This window comes from Athene noctua, chromosome Z, assembly GCF_965140245.1.
Source record: "Athene noctua chromosome Z, bAthNoc1.hap1.1, whole genome shotgun sequence".
Lineage (NCBI taxonomy): Eukaryota > Metazoa > Chordata > Aves > Strigiformes > Strigidae > Athene > Athene noctua.
In genome coordinates, this window is record NC_134077.1 from 22574145 (window position 1) to 22591818 (window position 17674).

The 17674-nt window shown below is 39.2% G+C and overlaps 1 protein-coding gene across 1 annotated transcript in view; it reads left to right on the plus strand.

Annotated features, from left to right (window-relative positions):
* NDUFAF2 (NADH:ubiquinone oxidoreductase complex assembly factor 2) overlaps positions 1-17674 on the plus strand; it is a 71759-nt gene that overhangs the window by 9404 nt on the left and 44681 nt on the right. The gene's annotated exons all lie outside the window — the stretch shown is intronic.

Here is a 17674-nt window from a genome sequence, read left to right on the forward strand (position 1 = left end):
GGTTTGTCCACAGGGTGGCAACGTTGTTTCAGAAACGGTGCATGCTGGAGGCTCGCTGAATATTCCTGTCGGGTGAGACTACGTCACAGAGAAACCTAGCTCAGAAATAATTGTGTGTGTGTTTGTACAGAAATAAAACTTGCACTGCAGAATGCCAGCTTCTAGGACAGTAATTCTGGAATGACAAACTAGCTTGTCTGTCTGGGTGATACATTACGCAGCAAAACAGTTACACTGTGAAGAGCTCACTGCAGATTATAAAAGTGTTAATATTTGCAAAACAGTGTTTGGATGCAATGATATGTTTTTTCCTGCGGCTGCCAGAAGTGAACTGGCAACAGGCGTGGTATCTTAATCTCTCACTGACTTGAAAACCAGGAATAGCAGTAAGTACTCATACAGACAAGCAGTAACTTCCATGTTACCTGATGCTATGGTCTGGTTTGATCTTCATGTGTATATTGGTATCAAACTGAGATGCTGATCTTGTTGAACTTTTCCTCCTAGTATTAAGCTTTATATGCTGTATATTTGTTACTTTTAATTATTCTGGGTTTGGTTTGAGAACCTGTTTTGATTCTTTCGGTAGAGGCGTGGTGGAGAGGTGGTGGTTTTGAGGTCTGTTTGATGGCCAAAAAATCAGATAGTAAAAATAAAATTTAATTTCCTGTGTTAATAGCCTTCTTCTACTATTTATAGAAAAACAGTATAGAACTGAGCAGATATGGTTTTTTTAATAGGTGGAAAAATCTTAGCTGATTTTGTTAATCACACCAATTTAAACTGCTGCCATCCACAGGGTTCATAGTAACAGCCCTTTTAGTGGTTGTTACAAACAGGTTTCATTGGGCATATCCTTTCTAAGAGTTAAAATAACTATAGGATACCTGTGCTGTCTTGATGGAGTTGCTTGCCCTTTATTTTCCTACCTGTATATTAAAAAGTGATTCAACTCACCCCTACATCATTTCATTGTAAGGTAGCACAGGTGAGCTTGTTGTGGGTTCATAGTGGCAAAAGGAAGACAGGCTGTCCCAAATATAGAGCTTTGTTGTTCTCCTATGAAACTGTCAGTCGCACTGCCCATATTTCATCCTTGGAACATGATCACTAGAACTAGTGTGTTGCAAACATGATCATTAAATCAGTCAGGATTGTTGGCATATCATACCTGCTTTATTGCTAAATTCTATTGCTTTTAATTTCATTATTCTGAAATACAAGGAAAATTCAACTTATTTTTATGTTTCCAAAGAAGGAAAAAAATTCATCATTAATATGTGTAAGAAGAACAAATCACCTACTCTGTATAAAGCTTTAGGATCTGAAATTGTATTGGCAAACTGAACAACAGATTTAACATAGAAGAGACTAGAAATGTGTCTGTAGCTGGTGCAGGAAACATTTTTATAATATGTCTGTATAATTAATTTGAACTCATTATTTATAGGAATTTTGGTTAACAAGATTAGAAATACTGTCCAACTGCTTTGTTAATTATGATTGTCATGAAAATTTTCGATGTCCACTTTTCCTGGGACCTGTTTTGGTATATCTTTTTAGAAACTTCATTACTGTAAAATAAGACTAGAAAGAAAATTAAAGCATTTAAATAAAAGTGATGGGGCTACATTATTTTTAAAAAGAAGATGGAAGGATAAAGAGCTGAACAAAATAATGCAGTTGAGAAATCTCAGTAAAAGAGAGGTTAAATAAAAGGAGCTGGGGAAGGTTGGCATACTACCCTGTGGGCCACTGTAACCTTTTCAGTTTCTCCTGAAGAACAGAGAAGGTGGTAAGAAATTAGGTTTGAATTCTGCTTTGTGCAATAAGCTTTTTGTGTTCTTTATAGATCTTTAAAATACCAAATAAAGTTTCTGTCATAAGAGGCTTGATAGTTTTAAGGTCAGATTTGCAGAGATAAGAACTGTTTTGCTTTGAGGAGAGGGAAGAGTCGGTTTCATGCTCTGTCTCAGTGTACAGGAGTTGCACAGAAAGGAAGAAGACCTAAAAATGTGTGTGATAGATTGAGGGAATGGAAATGATGACACAGGGAGGTAAGTTCTTAATTTCTAGGTGTCCCTTGTTTATGGCCATGTGCATATGAAATGCAATGTGTTATCATTTCACCCTTCTCAAAGTGAAAGTCTAATTTGACTACCCTCCTCAGTCTAGATCATCTGGAGACACCGTCAAGGGGAACTGCAGTTAGTATGAGATTTGCTTCTGATGAGGAGAGATCAAAGAAAGGATGGATTCTGGCAGACTTCTGCAGGCAATGGTCAGTCCTGTCAGAATTGAAAATGTCACAAGCTTTGGAGCTCATGAAGACTTGGATTGGTTGATGTTTTGTACCTCTAAGAGGGATATCAAACTGAGGGATGAAGAAAAGTTGGTCCACAGACCTACAACCATCAAGGTAGAATGGAAAGATATATATCATTATGCAGCAGGATGTCTGCTGTAAAGCCGGAGGAGCCCCCTGAAGATACTAGCCACAGCAGACTTTAATCTGACAGAACTAATGTCCTTGAAAGGGGGTCGCATCAAGTCACTGATATCCAGAGAGAAAGTGAAAATGTGTGTCAGTGAGAGGGGCATCATCTCAGACATTTTTATGTTTAATAGAGAGAATGGGATGCTGCAGTTATATGAGGGTCCACTGTTTGCATGTCATCACTGCTTGTGCAGGGGTGTTGTTCTAAAGCATACTGGGAGAAAATGTCTGTTTGGCAAATAAGTGCTTCTACATTTAGTAGCCTGTCTACATTGTCTTGAGTTTTATTTCAGTCTTGCAGCAGAACTTCCTGTAATGCAGAATTTCCAACCACCATAGTTTTCTAAGCAAATAAGACTTCCCACACCCTAAATAGTAGTTATGTATTCCCATCAGTTATTTATTTGCTTCTCTGTCAGAAGAAGACAGAAAGATCCAGGATATAAATTGAGGCTTTTCTTCCAGTGCTATGGAATAATTGTTTCTTTTCTACTGAGAAATCTTAAACTAAGATGATCTAACGAGTCAGCTTAGAATAGCAGAAGACTACCAGTGTTTCCCGGCCTCACAGTCCTGCCCACTCCTTTTTCACTTTTATCCATAAATGATACTCGTTTTTTTTCTCCTTTTTGCTTAGTATATAGCAGTGACTCAGTAGTATGGGCAAGAATGCTCAAATTTGACTGCTGTAACAGTAAGATACACTATGTAATGAAGAAACTAAGATAAATTAATTGAGCTCAGTTGCCTCTTCATATTTTGGGGTGTAAGAAATTAAATGCACCTCCCACCTCCATTCGGTCAGAAATATTATTTATCATGTTTTGCTCTCTGGATCAGGATACACCACCCCAAAGGCTGATAGCAGCCAAGGTGAGGTTCTGCCTGAAGCAGGGGAGGAATTAATTCAGGAGCATAGTTTGTGTTTGATTAGTATAAAGGCTAATCATGTATGTTGATATAATTAAATTTACTACTGTACTGTTAAGTGAGCTCAACTGTTAGTACTGTTTCTCTGAATGTATGGGGCATAAGAGAGGAACTGAACATCATAATTCAGCATCATCACTACAATAAGCTGGCATTTAGAGAAGACTTACTTTTGTAGCCTGCTGGCTGCTTCTGCTCCTATAATGCAGATCGGGTGATTAGGAATTGAGCAAGGGGAAATAAAGTTCCCACTCACGCAGAGTGGCAAAATCTGTTGCTTCCAGTAGGATTGCAGGGAGTTATCTCAAGCAGATGCATCCAGTAATAGGGTACTAAAGGAACATGTGTTTTGCTCCCATGACTAAACTGATCACAAAAGATATTTTTTTTTTTTAATGAAATGGAAGGAAATTTGGAAGGCACAGTTTACAATAGCAATATATGTGGAAAAAACAGGGGCAATTTTTAAAAGAACTTGCAGTTTAAAAGAACTTCAGGGTAGTTGTTTAAGATAAACCACATGTTTGGTAGTTCTTGTGGGGATGTTGGGCCATGGTTATGTTTGCTTGGTCCCTGGATCACCGCTTCAGATAATCTTGCATCAGGTATTGTTGGTGGTCCTGTGCCCTTACTCAGGGTGGTCTTTGCTACTTCTTTTTTCAGACCAGCATGGGGCCATGGCACAGTGAGTTCAGTGTTAGCTTTAATTTGTTTGTATCTAGCAGCTTTTCTTGTACCTCTATCAATAAGCATTCGTTCTGTGTTGAAAGACATGAAAAAAAGATAAGTTTAGAGAAGAACTTCATGCTATACAAGAGTTGTGAAAGGTTCAGGGGTAGCAGGAGAGAAGCCTCAAAGCTGATTATTTCCAGGACACTCTACAAAGACTGTTTCTGTATTATGTCTGAAAAATATTACAGTTGTCTGTTCAGCTTTCAGGTCTTGCTTACTTGTACTTCAGAAGTCGTGACTTTTTCTGGTATACGAGCTAGAAATTGAAATCCTGAATGCTGGTTAGTATAGTCATCACAGTATTGAAACAACTAAAGGTTATTTTAAACTTCAGATGAACTGATCTTTTAGAAGCTTTAAAAAAGTATTTCCTGATGGCAACCACTTCTAATTGTGGAACTATGCATGTTTCAGTTATAGTGATGTGACTTTCATAAGCATATGTAATGTATCTTTTTCTATTTTTAGTCAGTCAAGAAACATTAGTTAATAAATGATGACTTGATTATGGCCAGACCCATCTGTTATGCTTACTTTTTTACTACATCAGATTATTAAAAAATAGACTTTGAATGTTTTTCCCTAAAAAATGAGAATAAACTGATTCAGTTGAAGACAATGACAGAACATGTCTTCTAGAATTTCATGTCTCTTTTTGCTATTTTTGTAAAATAACTACTGAGAGAGTTCTGTATGTAAATGTCTATTTAATTTAATGTATGTGGTATGCGTTGGTGTTTAAACTGATTTAAAACCACAGACTGTAAATACTTGATCTGAGCAATATGCTAGAAACACTGAACTCTTTAAGACTGCCGAAAATGAAACTGTTGATGGTTCAATTTCCTTCAAAACTACTTGGCTGTAGTAAATTAACATCCAGGTTTATTTACATAATAAATTGATCTGAGAGTTAGTAGAAGCCTAGTATTTCTAACGAAAAAAGGCAGAGTGGTTCTCTTCCTTCTTCTGGCTGCTCGTGTCTACCTTCCAACACTGGCCTCTCTCTCCTTCTCATTACAAGTGTTTGTGTATCCTTGTGCTGGGGTCTGTCATCTGTCTAACCTAGTGTGCTTCCTTTTTTCAACAAGAGTAGTTACCTAGTCTGGTTCATGACACAAGCTGTGTAAAAGAGCAAAAAACACCCAGGGATGACAAGAAGGCAGGTCTGCTACTTTCAGTGGCTCTTCTAGTTTGAAAGCTAGTTGAACTGCTAATCCAGGTTCACTGTGGAGTAATTCTAGTAATTCTAAAGAATCAAGGGCTGCGCTGTTCATTTTTACTTATCTGTAAGTAACCAGCGGAGATTTGCAAAGTACTGGTATTGTTTTTCTTAGTTTATATTTGTAATAGCGTTTATAACTTTGCCACTGTTATCTTGTCCTACAAAGCAAAATTCTGCATTAAACAGAATTAAAATAATGATTATAAAATAATCAAAGGAGTAGTTTTAGAAATAAGTTGTTATCTGTATGTTTGTTGGGGTTTTTTTTACTCAGTATAATAGTTTTATATTTTTGTTCAGATAAAATAGCATTTGGCCATGCTATTATAACATTCTTGATAATGATATATGGATATTTCCTCATCCAAAAAAAAAAAAGTTTTCTTAGTCCATTCCTGATTTGAGAACCAAGAATAATAAAGAACCCATAAGCAAATCATGGCGTTGCTTCAGTGTGATACACCAAAATTTCCTAGGTTATTCTTGAAATAATTAAGTGGGAAAATGACAGGTAGTTTATGAAATCGGCTGGTTTTGTGAAACTTCCGTCATCGTGGATTAAAAAGAGATGCCGTGTAAGCAGTTTCTGAGCCAGAGCTGGAAAATGGGCAGCTTCTGGATTTGGGTCTGACCCAGATATGCAATAGTATGGGATAAAGTCCAGAAAAATGGAGCCAAGATCTCTTGTGAACCTGAAGGCAAAGTGGGGTTTTCTCAGTTGATTCACATAAATTTGCACTTGTGGAAAGGGAGAGATCTTGTTCTTTCTTTACCTTCTCTTCCTCAAGCTGGCGGTAGTGCTCATGAGACCTGTTGTTGAAGACAGTTTAAATCAACACAGTAGAAAAGTTGAGCAAGTGATCTCTTGAGCTAAGAAGCTGGGACAAAAGGGGAAGGTGGGACCTTTGAGCTAAACATGACAGGGGAGGTTGGTGAGTCTGGGTGGGGAAACCTAAGAGACTTGCCTAGGGAACACATCCCTCCTTGTGTAGCTTAATTTTTATAGCGTTACCTATGAGATTCTGATTTTTGTTTTGTATTAGAAGAAAACATGGGTCTTTTATATGAGAAAGAAATGGTATTATTTGCTGACATGAGTTTAGTGTGATTTGTTGTTATGATCACAGGTTTTTGGCAGGTATATAAAACATTTTTCCAGTTCTGGAAGAAGCCATTTAACTCTGTCACCAGAAGAGAAGCTTGTCAAACTGAGGATTTTAACAGACTTCATAGAAAGTTTCTGTCAGTGGAATCTCTATTAATATTTGCCTTACCTTCAGCTGGAATGAAGGTCTGTATGGTCTGTGCAGATCCCATACAATGGTAAGGTAATGCTTCTGAGGAGCTCCTTGTCCATGCCAGGCCAGGATTTTCCTCTGAGAGGGGGAAGGAGATATGAAGGCCCAGTGTCTTTGGAGGTCATATTAATTTTTGGACTTTTGCAACAGCCACAGTATTCCTGAGTGTGATTAACTCTATCACTCTGTCCTCCGAAACAGGAATGTAGGCAGACTCTCAAAGAGGAGTAATTAGTTGTCTGGTTTCTGCTGTTCAGACGTGCAACAAGGCAGTTCAGTACAGTCCATAACTCTGACCTAGTCTTTTCCATGTCCTTTGGTTGTTCATATCTCCCCCTCAGTAAAAGAAAGGTGGCTATACCATATCAGGGTTAAGGCCATGGACACCTAACCACAACAGCCTACCAAAATAGTCTCAATGTACCAGAAAAACAGCAAGAAATGAGCTAGCGGTGTAAGTCACATAGTTGCAAGCTAGCTGTGTATTTGGTTTGTTCTAATAACGTTGAGGCAGCTGGTGAGCAGACAGTTCAAGGAACAAACATGGGTCACACAAGCACCTGGGAGCCAGTTACAGTCACACCTAGAAAAGAAAGAGGGCTTCAACCAGTAACACATCCTGACCTCTCTCCTGAGTGACAGCTGTGCACTGTCTGTCTATCAGGTTTTATGAATTGTGACTCTCTGTCTCTAAGCTTGTAGTAACCTCATGTACAGTAACTTTTTGTATAAAGTCATCAAAATATCTTCTAGTAATATCTTTGTAAAATATTAAAGTACATAAGACATAAGGTCTTTTAATATGAATTACTATCTCATGATCCCAAAAAGACTTTGCATTGAGTTTTAGTGCATGGTTTTACAGCTATAAATATTGTTAATTTGTCATAGGAGGGAGTCTCCTTATCACAACCAGTGTAATTCTAGGGGAGGGACAGAGAATGGGCAAACACCCATGTGGTACTACTCAAAGGAAGATGAAGATGTCCAAGAAACTACTGTGCTGGATGTCCACATCTAAAGGATGATCTAAGTTTACATCCTGGAGGCCTGCTGCTATGGAAATCTTGCTGCAATGGATCATGGACTTTACCATGAAGACCAGTAGGAAAACACAGTTGCACTTTCCTGAATATCCCACCTTGTCACCCTCTCAGATAACAAGAAGACTGAATCAAATGGTGGGTGAAAATGGAAACTGATCATCAAGGATTTGTGCTAATTTTTCCTTGCTAGAATTTATGAATCTGTTCTGATGATACAACTGCTGTGTTGAATGCTTTTTTATGGCTCAAAATTTTTCTAAAGTCTTCTGCAGCTTGAAAAAGTTGATTTGAATTGTTCTCACTTAAAAGTTTGGAATAGCAAGAAGTTTATATATTAACTGATTGTTTACCAACATCCATATACTTTTACTTACTATGCAAGTTGAATACATTCATTAATCTGGCTTGCAGCAAATTTCTACATCTTGGTTGCTACTCTTTACAAGAGGATGTAATAGAAATGCTGATACAAAGCTATATTACCTCTGGCAATCAAGACAAAAGAACTGGTGACTAAAATACATCAACTTCCAGACTCTGGTCTCTTGAGCAGAAAGGGATTGTGTTCTCTTCCTCCAGTGTTCTTGGATCCTTGTAGATGTGTTACTCTGGGTGCAGAGTTCATGTAGGATATCTTTCTGTAGTAGGAAAGCATGGCACAATGTGAAACAGAAATACAACTACCTAAATATGAATGGGGAATTAAGTGAAATTAAATTGTGTGAGCTAGAAGAGATGAAATTGATAATCGGTGATAGTTATACAGTGGAAGCCAAAGGCAAATTTGAGGTGGTGCTTTGTTCTGTTCAGATGTGTAGAGTGCAAATGCAGGCCCTCTTTATAGATGGGTGAGGGAAGGAAATAAATTTTACCTTAAAAATGTTTTTGTTTTTCTTCTGTAGGTAAGCATGTCCTGAGACCAAGTATGGCTTCAGTGGCTAGCTTCTTTGCTGTCTAGGCAGAATAGATGTATTAAACAGTCTGGACAAAATATTATTAGGCATTGCTTAATGCTAAAATTACAGCTACCAGGTCATATATTCTGCATATTGATCAGATAAAGATTTATAGGGGCTGCTAAGTGGGTTATAGGCATCTTTACTCTTATGCTGACATCTCCTAGTGGAATGCAGTAAGTCACTGTTTCTGGCAGCCCCCTTTACTGTATCTTTCTCTCTTCAAGTTTTTTTTAAAAAAGGTAGGAAATCTCAAGGGTTTAATTTCCTCCTTACTGTAGTTTCATTATCTGTAGAGACCTGTTTTCTTTCTCTCATATTCTACAAAACAAATCTTAAGAAGTGCCTCTTTCTGAAAGTGGAAGAATACAAAGAATCACGTGAGGAGAAAAATTAAGTTTAGTTACTCTGTGGTGAAACATGTTGCTTAATATACAGTTATTTCATGGAATCATAGGATTATAGATTGGTTCAGATTGGAAGGGACCTTAAAGATCATCTCTTTCCAAGACCCCTGCCGTGGGCAGGGGCACCTTCCACTAGCCCAGGTTGCTCAAAGCCCCGTCCAGCCTGGCCTTGGACACTGCCAGGGAGGGGGCAGCCACAGCTTCTCTGGGCAGCCTGTTCCAGCATCTCACCGCACTCACAGGAAAGAATTTCTTCCTCATATCTAATCTAAATCTAGCCTCTTTCTGTTTAAAACCGTCATCCCATATTCTATCACTACATGCCCTTGCAAAAAATCCCTATCCAGCTTTTTGTAGCCCCCCTTTAGGTACTGGAAGGCCGCTATAAGGTCTGCTTAGAGCCTTCTCTTCTCCAGGCTGAACAACCCCAACTCTCTCAGCCTCTCCTCATAGGGGAGGTGCTCCAGCCCCCCAGTTAGCTTTGTGGCCTCCTCTGGACCTGCTTGAGCAGGTCTATGTCCTTCTTATGTTGGGGGTCCCAGAGCTGGACAGAGCACTGCAGGTGGGGTCTCATGAGAGCAGAGTAGAGGGGGAGAATCCCCTCCCTCGACCTGCTGACCACACACTTTTGATGCAGCCCAGGACACTGTTGGCTTTCTGGGCTGTGAGTGCACATTGCTGTCTGATAGTCAGTTTTCCAGCCACAAATATCTCCAAGTACTTCTCCACAGGTCTGCTCTCAGTCTGCTCATCACCCAGCCTGTGTTTGTGCTTGGGACTGCCCAGGCCCATGTGCAGGACCTTGTACTTGGCCTTGTTGAACTTCATGAGGTTTGCACAGGCCCACCTCTCCAGCCTGTCCAGGTCCCTCTGGATGCCATCCCTTCCCTCCAGCATGTTGACTGCACCACACAGCTTGATGTCATCGGCAGACTTGCTGAGGGTGCACTTGATCCCACTGTCCACGTCGCCAACAAATACGATAAACAGCACTGGTGCCAACACTGACCCCTAAGGGGTACTTATATGGTTCTCCATATTCCTCCCGGGCTACCTGCCCTTGCTTCCACCCTCTGTAGGCTTCTTTTTTAATATTTGAGCTTGTCCGAGAGGTCCTTGTTCATCAACAGGCCTCCTGGAGTTTTTACCTGACCTCCTCTTTGTCAGGATGTATCACTCCTGAGCTTGGAGGAGGGGATTCTTGAATATTAACCAGCTTATCTGGGCCTCTCTTCCCTCCAGGGAATTATCCTGTGCTACTCTACCAAGGAGATCCCTGAAGAGAGTAGTGTCTGTTCTTCTGAAGTCCAGCATAGGGAGCTTGCTGCATGGCCTTCTCACCACCTTCACCATCTTGAACTCCAGTATTTCATGGTCACTGCAGCCAAGGCTGCCCTTGAGCTTTACACTCCCCCCAGCCCCTTCTTGTTGTGAGAATAAGGTCCAGCTTAGCACCTGTCCTCGTTGGCTCCTCTGTCACTTGGAGGAGGAAGTTATCATCAACACATTCCAGAAATGTCATGGATTGCTTATGCCCTGCTGTGTTGTCCCTCTAACAGCTATCATGGTGGCTGAAGTCCCCTGTGAGGACCAGGGTTTATGAACATTAAGCTGCTCCTGTCTGTCTATTGAGGGCCTCATTTGCTCAGTCTTCCTAACCAGGTGGCCTGTATCAGAGCCATGCTATAAATCTCAGCCCTGCCCTCCCTTTACTTGTGACCCATAAGCTCTCTGTTGGCTCCTGATCCATCCCTGGACAGAGCTCCATGTACTCCAGCTGGTCATTGACATGGAGACTGATCTCCACTCCTTGTCTACCCTGCCTGTCCTTCCTAAAGAGCCTCTATCCTTCCATTCCAACACTCCAGTCATAGGAGCCATACTGCCCTGTGTCCATGATGCCAAAAAGATCGTAGCTCTGCAGGTGTCTGCACATCTCTAGCTCCTCCTGTTTATTCCCCATGCTAGGTGCATTTGCATAGAGACATTTAAGTTGGGTCCCTGACGAAGTTGTCTCACTGGCTGGAGCAGCTGGAATTCCTTTGTGCTGCTCTTCAGGTGCTCTCCTGCTGACGTCTCCAGGCTCTGGGCATCTATTGCTTGCACTGGCACCAAACTGGTAGGAGTGGGATGGGCTGAGGTTCCTCTCTCCCATCAACTTCAGTTTTAAAGTCCTCTTCAAATTATTTCAAATTACTGACTTCATAGTAGCAAAACACCCTGCTGTGGAACTATTTCAAAATTTGCTGTACTACTGGGCAAAGAGCAAGAGACATCTGTGTAGTTTTCTCTTCCTGGCTATTGCAGCGCTGTTTCTCCTATCTGTGTAGTGTGAATTTATTTACAGGTATTACTCTTCTTATTTGTAAGTGTATTGTGCTTATTAGCCAGAAGCCATTGTCTTGCATCCCTGAGTACCTGCCTGATCATTGAGACAGAAGGATAGTCTTTATCCAAAGTGTTTAAAGTTGATGCATAAAAAAAAGGTACTCTAAATAATTATGAGTAATAATGGTCGTCCTCATTAGCAAAAATGTAATTCACCTGCAGCTTGACTAACTGAGGCTTTTGTTTTATACTTCATGGCGAAATAGAAAGTAGAGGAACATTTTGTAATTAGTTTGTGGACTTTCATGGAGTTCTCCTGTCTAGCCAAGGTGGTAGAAAATCAGTTTACGTTGACAGACACAACCTGTATGTGGTAGGAGTAGCCCTGTCTCAGGCTATAGAAAAACACAGAAGGGGACAGTTGAAGAGGGTTTGAAAACAAAGTGAAAGTGAACTTGTGGAGGGTCTAAAGACAGAATTGAAGTGCTCAGTTTCTGACTAGAAAAGCAGTCTTTGCAACAGTGTTATAAATTCATGAATAAGGTAGGATGCATATATGAAGTCAAGAGAAAATGATGTAAGAATTGAGCCTGAATGACAGATTTAGCAGGGTGTAATATCAGGATGTTTTTATTGTAAAAAATTTTATGCAGAAGGAACCTGTATGTTGAAGAGAAATCCTAGGTATAGAGACAAGATAGCTCCAATTCTGAAACAGTACGAGAAATAAAGGAGAAGACTGATGGCATTCTTCATCACAATTGTGTGGAAAGGAAAGAGAATAAGATCTGGTTTAGATATTTGATATTTGCTGATTTTGCTTTAAAGATAAGGCATCTATTTGGAGGTGTCAGAAAGCAAGAGATCTTAAGGCAGAAGGAGGCAAGCCTTGAAATTCTTCGAAGGATTTGTTTTTGTATATGAGATGGGTGAGCCCTGATAGTAAACTCAAAGCAACTATGGAGGGTGCTTAGCAGTAATTTGTATTGGAAGCAATTGGTGAAAGAAATTGACATTATGTTATGGCATTCTGTACTACAAATATTTATCTGAAGGGTGTTTGTGTTGAAAAGACTGCAATGTCTCCAGAGGTGAAATACGGAAAGAGAAGAAGGGATCAAGGACAGCCAGTGCCATGAGGAGTAGCCTTGTAAGTATTGCAACATAATTAATAGCTGTGTATTTCTGAGAGCAGCTGTTAGAACAACTACTGCAAGCCTTGTAGTGCACTGGAGCTTTCTAGCTCATCTTGCTGTTCAAAATGCTGATGCAACAGAAAAGCTGGAAGCCGATGAAGTAACATAAGAGAGAAAATGTAACTATAACAAGAAGGGGTATAGTGGAATCTTTTTGAACACTGTCATGGAAGGCCAAACAAGTATACATTGGAAAGAAGGTGAGAGGGGACAAAGACTTGGGTCAAATTAGAGATTTTCCTCGTAATGCATGTAGTTAGAAAGAAGTAGATTTAGAGAGACTGATGTCATGGCTTAACTCCAGAGGCAACTTAGCACCACACAGCCACTTGCTCAGCACCAGGATGAGGCAGAGAATCAGGGAAAAAAAAGGTAAAACTTGTGGGTTAAGATATGTAATGATGTTAGTAATGATGGTAATAAAGGAGTTAGAATATACAGAACAGGTGATGCCCAATGCAGTTCTCATCACTTGCTGACCGATGCCCAGCCAATTCCTGAGCAGCAGCCCCTGGCCAGCTTTCCCCCTAGTTTATATACTGAGCATGACATCATATGGTATGGAATATCCCTGTGGCCAGCTGGGGTCACCTCTCCCAGCTGTGTCCCAGCTTCTTGTGCACCCCAGCCTAGCCATTGGCAAAGCAGTATGAGAAGCTGAAAAGCTCTTGATTTAGTGTAAGCGCTGCTCAGCAACAACTGAAACATCAGTGCATTATCAACATTATTTTCCTGCTAACTCCAGAACACACCACAATACCGGCTACTAGGAAGAAACGTAATCTATCTCAGCTGAAACCAGGACACTGAAAATTTTAAAAAAGCTCTTTTCAATGAAAGCTTAAATGTGGGACGATGATTGGTATTTGGGGTTCAGTCCATTTATAACTCCTGTTTGAAGCAATAAAACAATTCAGAGGGGGGGAAAGAGAACAGCAGTGTATATGCATTTGAAATTTAAGAGTCTTACCCTGCTGAGTTTGGGTTTTTTCTTCACCAAATATGGAATGTGCATTTTTTTTCCTCACATTAACACACTGCATTAATGCCTATTCTTGCTTCAACATTTAGTTTGAAATATTGCATGAATATATAATGTGATAAAATACTGTCAGTTTAATCTTTGCAGCACTCAATTAATTGTTTTGGGGATGATGCACCTGTTTCTTAGAAGGGAGTAGCTTTCAGCTTAATTTGAATTTAAGTATTGGTCCAGTTACAAAACAAGAAATTCAATCTCTTCAGTTGTGTAGAAGAATGCTTTATCTCTGAAACACATTATTGTATCTAAAACTGACAGCATGATCTGTTGTTTGTTATTTTTTTATTTTGTGCCGCATCCCCAGGTGTCTCTTGGTACTGTTTTGATTAAAAATAAGTAATTCTTACTTAAAATTTACCTGTCTGAAATGATTTTTGTGTGTCATTTCTGTGATGCTGCCATGGCCATGCAAGTTATGATGTGTGCAGTATTCATGAGATTTTCCACTTAGTTGCCCTCATACCCTCAAGCTGTGAAGAGTGTATCAGTCACTGTGCTTAATTTTAGTAACAATTCACAAGTAGCAATAACATTTTACCCCTTTATAAATACCCTGCTCATCTGTAGGTGGCATACTGCTGCATAGCTGCATGCACTCCTTTTCTCAGGATAGTTTCCTAAGGTGTGTTCCCTGGCTTGCCTTCTGTTGTGCTGAAGGAGCTCACAGATGATGAAGCTGTTTTTTCTGTGAATTTAGAAAATTTTGCAATCTTGTATTAAAGTTTGTAATTTACTGAGTATTGCTTTATTGTAAGACTTTTCAAAAGGGGTCCAAATTTACTTCTGAAGAGTTATTGGCAGACTGAAACTTTTATTCTTCTGTAGTTAAAGTTCACACAGTAGGTTAAATCATAATATTAGTATTTAATATCTTTAAAGTGTTAGCACTCTAAAATGATGGTGTTATCTTGATATCTAACATAGTAGAAGACCTCGTAACTACTAGGTGAAACTGAAACAGTTTATAGGAGGTAATTTCTAGGCAACAGTTGATAGTCTGCATGAATAAGATGGCAAGCACTTGGACTGACACTGGCATAATGGGGTTCTGATGCATTTTGTAAGTGAGGGAGTGAGGATACAGAGATTCTGAATTGCTTCTGTAACATACTGAGCCATTTCAGCTGTTTTCTCTGAAGTTCTGTGGGTTGGGGTTCAGTACACTGACTCTGTATTTCAGCCTGTGGGGAGATATATAGTTGTAGTCCAACTAGATGAACTGAACTGGGGGGGAAGAGAGTACTAGAATGAAGAATGAGTTGAGTAAAAAATTATGACATTGCTAATTAGGAAAAGATACAGTGTAAGAAAGTTGGCCAAAATATAAAGAGGGACCTGGAGTTGGCTCAAAAATACAAGATGCTTTTGGGTACATCTGATGATATGCATAAGTGTGCATGAGTAATAAATTGCTGAAGATTAATGAGGACTTAAACACAGTATTTAATTCTGTGTAGAGAAAAAGAACCTGCAACTTGTTATAAAATGGGAGACAGAATACGAAATAAATTTAAAATACATAATAGAAGCTGCCTGTTAGAATATTTCAATTATTTTTTAAAGTATAAAACCCACGAAAGACCTAACAAATAGTATGTCTGCATCAGACACACAACAAAATAATGGACTAAAAGGAATCAGTAGTTTCCTTTGTATTAATATTGATAACTGTTTAGATAGTATACCTAAAAGATGTTTGATAGGTGCTAAAGAAAATAGAATGGACAAAAAATTATTAGAAGATACATGATCCAATGGTTGCATGGGTTATGACATTGAATTGGTCTGATAGTTAGGACTATCATACATGGGACAACCTGACGTGAAATGTTAGTGTAACTACCCTTTCCACTGCCAGTTTCCAAAAAAGAAGGTGGATCTCCTATCCTTCTAACTCTTTTGCTATTCCCAGCTTGTGGGACACCTTGGATGGAAGAATCCGTACAAGGAAGTCCACACTCCTGTTTTCCTTTTCAGAGCTCTCCTTTCCACACTTTTTCATCAGGGAGGTACTCTGAGCCTCCTATTTGCGATGCAGATGACAAGATGGATTAAATTTAGAGGCCTTTAGCATCTTGGTGTGCACTATTGACTGCCAAATGCCGAGACTTATGAACTCTAGGGAGTGTAGTTTGTGTGGAGGAAATGCTCTGTCATATGAAGTGACTGTGAAACAGTTTTTTGTTCATGGTGATTGGTTGGTTGGGTTTTTTCCCCCATTAAGGGAAAAAACGAGAATAACAGAAGGAAGGGTATTAGGGCTAATCTTTGAAGAAGTAAGTGGAAGACATTGAAAAATGCTACTTTTAGGAGGGACTAGGAATGCAGTTGTAAATATTCATGAGTACAGAAGGTGAGGATTGGATGGCAGATACCTAAAAATTAAGTTTAGTGCTTGTCTTCCTCCGGTTACATCAAAGCTGTGGAGAATTGCATATTGTGTGCATATTGTGCACACAGCCTAATTAGGATTTTTTTTATAAAATGTAAATGTTTTTGTTGTTACTGATGGAAAATATTTGAAAATGACACAGTAGAATCACAGAAAGACTATAGTATGTGCCTGATTATGCATTAACCAACATGGCCTCGCTCCAGATGAGATTTTCAAGGCTATCATAAATAATGATATTGGAGATCACTAAGCAACATGATTTTTCTTACAATTTTGTGAAGCGTGCAACAGCTCTGGAACACAGGCTTTTCCAGAAACATGCACACAAATTTGTATTATACTGGGAACTATTTCTGAGAGTCTGCAGACTGACCATGTTTTCATTTGGAAGATAAATCTTGTGTATGTTGGGGGTGGTGCAATGTTGTTACAGATACCATTATCCAAGCAATGCTTATAGATTTCTGGAATTGTTTCAGTTTTTGTCTGAGCGATATAATAAGCATTTCTATTCACTTTTTAATTTCACTAGAGCTTTACTTGGTTAATATGACAATTTTTCTCTATGGATCCAGCAGCTGATGGAAGCACTCAAATTCTGTTTCCTCCTCCCTCAGTGGCAACAGAAAAGGAGAGGCCATTGAAAGGAATAAAAGCAGAAGGGATATGAAAATGCAAGCATGTAGGAACAAAGATGTCTCCAAAAGGACCAATAGTTTTCAAGCTGTAATACTGTTTCTTTTCTCCATTCTTGCTAGTGTCCAAGTGCTTTTCTGCAAGCTTTTCCTGAGAGCATTCAGGTACAAGGATATCACACTGGACAACTTGCCACTGGTACAGTTTTAAGCTGTTCTCTGAGTATCATTCCTGGTTCCTTGTTAACATATAAAATGTGGGGACCCTGTAGAAAGTATGAAAGTTAATGTTCCCAGAGAGGGTATGTCTTTTATGCCATATGGTGAATTAACTGACAATCCTGCAAGTAATACAGTTTTAACCATTGCATATTTTCTGTTCTGGAAACTAGTTATTATTTGCATTATAAGGCTTGGTTAAACTTCATGCCAATTTTCAATAAGATATTTTTAGAGTATTACCTTACTTAGAGATTGTCGTGTTACAAAATACCTTTGATGAGAAAGTAGTTGACAGTTACTAAAACAAAGAGTGAAATCAAACCCTTTATTTTTATTATGCATTTCACTTTAGCCTGCTTTTGATATTGTCAATGATTATGCTGTATTTTAAAACAAAAATCAGTTTCGCAAGGTGGTAGTGCTACCAACACTTCTAAGCAAAAACTTGTTAGATGTCTTGCCATTTACAGACTTCTCCAATTGCCTTAGAAAGAAGGCGAGGAAAAGGAAATCCCCATGAACTTCTGTGCATGTGTGTGGGCGAGGTGTTATTAAATTAAAAGCAAAGCTAAATCAGCTGTTTAATATTATTGGCTATTGAGTGAAAGCCAAGGAAAATATTGTTGTGAAGTTTTAGCTGTGGTCATTAAAAGAGATGAGCAAGTCAAGGTTTAGAGATGGAAGGCAATATTTTTATTAAAACAACCAATATATTTTCTGAAAAAATAAACAGAATTACTTTTGATCCCAGAAACATATCTTTAG